At 42.6% G+C, this 5,011-nt stretch overlaps 1 pseudogene; it reads left to right on the forward strand.

Moving 5' to 3' along the window:
* Positions 1 to 681: 681 nt before the first annotated feature.
* Positions 682 to 4,797, forward strand: LOC136480002 (E3 ubiquitin-protein ligase RHF2A-like; annotated as a pseudogene).
* The last annotated feature ends 214 nt before the right edge of the window (positions 4,798 to 5,011 follow it).

Raw genomic sequence — 5,011 nt, forward strand, 5'->3', positions numbered from 1 at the left:
GTCAACTATAAGTTGGTGTATGTACCTAGCCTCCTCATTTTGTTTCTTCTAGAAGTGGAGGACTAGTCGTTTCTCTTAGCTGTTGCCAGACCTTCAAATATCAAGTTGGAGAGACTTTCTCGTTACCAGCTGCAAGATTTTTTTTGGAAGAAGCAACGTTGGAATGAAGATCAAAACACAATAGCCCACCTAACATAAATAGAATTGTAAATTGTTTATTGTCTCTGTGTCCATACACATCAGGTTTTTGTGATTGCTTGTTTGTATGTGTTTTCGTGTGTTAGTGAGAGAGCCGCGGATGGAAATATATGTTGTTAGTTAAGTTAATCTCCACTACCTTCCATGATTTAGTTATAGATGACTTTCCTTCAAACAATAGAAGCCCTTCTCCTATGTTGTGGACAGGACACTCCTAGAAGGCTAGAACTGTGTTAAAATAGATCAGCATTATGTCATTGTTTGATGTTCATCAACTAGATGCTTGTGTAAATTAGTTTACAGTGGGAGAAGGTTCTGTCCCGTGCTTGCTGTCAACTAGTTGTAGTACAGTCTATGTCTGTGATTGCTTCCTGCTATTTCTCTGTGTTTGTTTCCATATATCTGTGTATTGCTAAGGATCAGAGCTGGTAGTGTCTAGCGCATTATGGTGCACTGCACAGTTGTTCTGTTGTGTTGCCGTCTATGACTCTATTCTTGGCTGTCGCTCAGTAATTCCAATAAGTGTCGAATGTGTGCGCCGCGCTAATTTGAATCTCTGCCCGACACACTCTGAATGCAATTTGGACATGTCGCAAGTCTCTGTTGTTTTTCCTTTTCTGAATGCAATTTGGACGAGTTCCAATCTCTGTTATTTTTCATTTTTGGAAATGAAGCTCTGCTTTGAATAACCGTTTGGTTGTCAGTTGCCAGCATTGGTGTTATAGTGTGTCACATGTGTATTGTAATTGGCTAATTGTGTTACTCGTGTTTATCCTTAAGTGAAACTTGTGAGCATTTTGATTGATCCTACAGGTGCCAGAGAAGCTCCTAGTGTCCCATGTGTTGGCAGGCATTAGCATGAAGGACCCCATGAGGTACAAACTCTGCTAAACCACCAATGCATTCCACTAATAAATCTCATTTCCATGTTGGTGTCACTCTCACACGCATTCCTTGCCTCTTACTGCAGCCAAGAGCTCCTTGAGGCTGTTGAGGAAGAGCGGAACGCGTAAGAAAATCACGCACACACGACAACTATTTTCCGTCATCCACTGCTCGGTGACTTTGAGGTGCTGACATATCTGATGTTCACATTCAAAGTGTGCTTCCAGTGATGGAATGCCTGTGTGCTCAATTCCTGCACACTACTGATGCCATTGTTTCTTCTATTACATTCTAGGTACCGGTGGATGCAGATGATGCCGAGATTGAGGAGCATATCCTACAGCACTTGGCTGCTGCTGCTGCCATTCGTAGGTCACACCGTCATGCTAGAAGAGAAGGCCGTCACAGCAGATCGACAGCTCATGGTCATGGTCAGGGTCATGGGCACCCACAAGTCCTGTTCTTTCCAACTACTGAGGCCACCCCTGGTGCTTTTCTGTCTTCACATCCACCGCAAGAAGGGGACCATGAACATGCTTCTGCTGTGATTTTTTCTCGACCATTGCCTACCATGGACTCCACAGAAGAAACAGCTGAAGACACGTCTGTGAATCACACTGCCTCGGTTAATGGCCCTGTTGGGTCACATGATAGGTACTTCCTGCAGATTAGTACTGTCTATATTTATCTGTAATCTATTTGCTTGTCATTTACATGGGGTTAACAAACACTTGCTATGTAATGATCTGCATCAGTGTTTCTAGGAACCAATCTTCATTTGTCAACCAAGATAAAGCTGGACCATCTGATGCACAGTCATTCTCAGACACGATCAAATCTCGGCTGCAGTCAGTTTCTACAAAGTATGTACTCCTACATTGTAGTTTGGAGCATACACAATATGTGCAAATTTAATTTACCTCATGAGTATACTTGATATATACATTGTTCGAAGAAAATTTGTAATAACTTTCAATGTTTATTTTGAACAACCAACCTGCAGATCAAAAGAGAAATGGATTAGCTTAGAACTTAGTAGTTCATATATTTAATGCCTCATGGTTTGTCTAAGGAGGGTGAGTAAGGGCATAAGATAGGTTGAATGGCATAGTCATTGGACCCAAATTTCCTTAAATACCTATTCAGAATCTATGTTAGTTGTTATCTATGAAACCTACGTAAACATCATACTGAAACTCCTCTCACAAAGCATGTGTCATGATCGTGGGAGAAGTGACCGGATAGGATAGGAATGGGAAATCACCGGCCGTTCGGCCGCTGGTTTCCTACGTGTGGTGGCTGGTGTGGGAAACACTAGGGAGATGAGAGAACAAAGAAAGGAGATGAGAATAGAAATTGGGTTGTCATTGTCTGTTTATTCCTTGATCACCACTGCATATAAAGGAGATTATATCTTCATTCTCTCCTAATTAAACTCTTTCCTCTCCCTAATTCAAGCCTTCCTGATTTGATCCCTTGATCCTTTCTCGCCTAATCAGTCCCTACGACAGCGCCTATAGTTATTACCAACCATAACATCTCTCCCCTCCTCTGGAAAGAGCTCATCCTCGATCAAGGGTTTAATTTGTGCCTATGATATTTTCTGTAATATCATATTGCTTCTAGATTATAATTCTGTTAATTGTGATTTGTGTCGGCACACACCACTTTTTGTCCTTGTTCTTTCATAGAAAAAATTATTTTTTGTGATTTGTGGCAACACATCTCAGATATTTGTCTTTGTCCTCCTGTAGAAAAAAAATTGTATTTTGTTAATTGTGATTTGTCCTAGAACACACCATAGTTATACATTGTGTTTTTCGGCATGATTTTTTGTGTGCCGTTGATTTTTTTAATCTCATGGTTTATCAGATTCAGTTGTCAAAGGGGATGAAACACTCGGATTTAGTCTTTGATCAGAGTATGATGTTTTTACACTATATTTCAGGTAGACACTAAATTTTACCTGGTAATGTAATTTTTTAAATGTTAATTTATAGTTGTCTCTGTGAACAGTTCACAAGCCACACTAAATATGCTTAACTCTTGTAAGCTGAAAGAGTTTGCCAGAACTCCAAACTGATGTCTATTCTAGAACTTGGGAAGAGTTAATTGCTAGGACCTGCTTGATGACATATTATGAATTTTACAAAATTGTGATTTGTGAATATGTTAATATGGAGCAAAATTGAGCTGCGTGGATCCTACAGATTCCTTGTAATTTTGGTAGATTCAAATTTGGTAGTGTTTTATCCACTTTCGTGTATTTTTTAAGAGCTATAAGCTTGTGTTGGCCTTGCCCCTTTTGTTAGTGCCCACTTATTTTTGATAAATGAGGTATGACTTTTGAATCTCACATTCATTCCATCTGTTTTTTTGTTCTTTTCCATAGCACTTTAGTGGTACCAAAGAACTATTTCTGAGCATATGTAAACCAAACAACTTAAAGATTTAGTTACATAATTGCAGTCTGCTATAATGTAAATTGCAAGTGTCTAGCACTGCAAATGTAGTTCTAAGAATATGCAATATGCTGTTGTTGAACCGTTTCCCTCATTTTTTTGTGTTTTTTCTGCTAGCTAATATCCTGTCTGCTATAATGTAAATTGCAAGCGTCGATCCTTTACTTTCTTGTGATTTGTGCTAGCACACACCATATATTTGTCACTTGTGATTTGTGCTAGCACAAACCATATATTATTGTGAAGGTGGGATTGACGGGTGGCGAGACGGAGCGGGCCAGGTGTGCTGTGCTTCCTATGCCCGGTAAGCAGGGGGAGGGTACACCGGCCTTGTTGTCAACTTCGGATTCGCGGAGGCCTCGAAGGTGGGGCCTGTATCCACTCCAAGAGGATGCATGGAGCCCCGTGCAGCGACCCGGGAGCAGAAAGTTGGGACCCTCCTCGTCGGATTTGCTATGTTGACGGTGGGACGGACGCCCGCTACCCGCTGCAGAGACACAGTGTTATCGAGTGCCGATAGGTCCATCCGGGCTAGGGCCTGTTTGCCAGTAGCCTCAAGCCCTCAACCGTTGTCTCGGAGAACTGCAGATAAGGGCGCGTTTGGTTGCCTGCACAAGCCCTCAGCCAGGACCTCCCCATGCGAGAGCAGCGTTTGTTTGGTTGAAGTATATTAGACGGGCCAGGCTCTTTGCATGCAGGGAGATCCCCGCGGCTAGGCTATGTAGAAACCGCAGAAATCTACCGTTTCTGCCAGGGCAGGCACGCGCGGTGCTGGTAATTGACCATCTAATGACGTTATTGATGCATTATTAGCACATACTAAATGATATTAACATATTTCAATTAATATTAAGGAGTAATGAGATAAACTAAGAGCTATAAGATAATAGTTGCACATAATAAATGTTATGATGATGATTATTTATATATTTTTAGCTCATGCAATCTGTCCTTATGTGAGCAACCACTGCCTCGGCAAACAGACAACCAAGCACCACACTCTTGCATGCATTGGGCCTATCTACTGGGAGCCTAGTTATTCCCATGCGAGCCAGGCTGCATTCATCTGCGAACCAAACAAGCCCTAAAGAGCTCTGGGTGCCAGTTCTATGTCTCCCTTTTGTTCATCAGACATCCAGGTGCATATGCGCTCTCCTCTTGTGTTGTCTTCCTGCGTGTGTTTCGAGCATTCTTGCTGCTTGCTGTTATTGGCGGCCTCCTGTTGGTGGGGGCGGCGGATGTCCGGTACTAAGGAGGGCCCATGTAGGCCACCCCTGCATTTTGTGCCCTGTGGTGTCGGTTTCGTGCGAGCATTTTTTCGATTTATCTGGTCTGTGTTGTTGGCCAGCTGCCGTATTGTGGGGGCGGGGCTCTAGTTGTACTGAGGAGGGTAAGGGATGGCTAGATCCGCCTCAAAGGCAGGTCAGTGGGCTACTGCTTGCTACCCCAGAGATGAGCGCTGCTCA

This window comes from Miscanthus floridulus, chromosome 9 (assembly GCF_019320115.1).
Source record: "Miscanthus floridulus cultivar M001 chromosome 9, ASM1932011v1, whole genome shotgun sequence".
Classification (NCBI taxonomy): Eukaryota; Viridiplantae; Streptophyta; class Magnoliopsida; order Poales; family Poaceae; genus Miscanthus; species Miscanthus floridulus.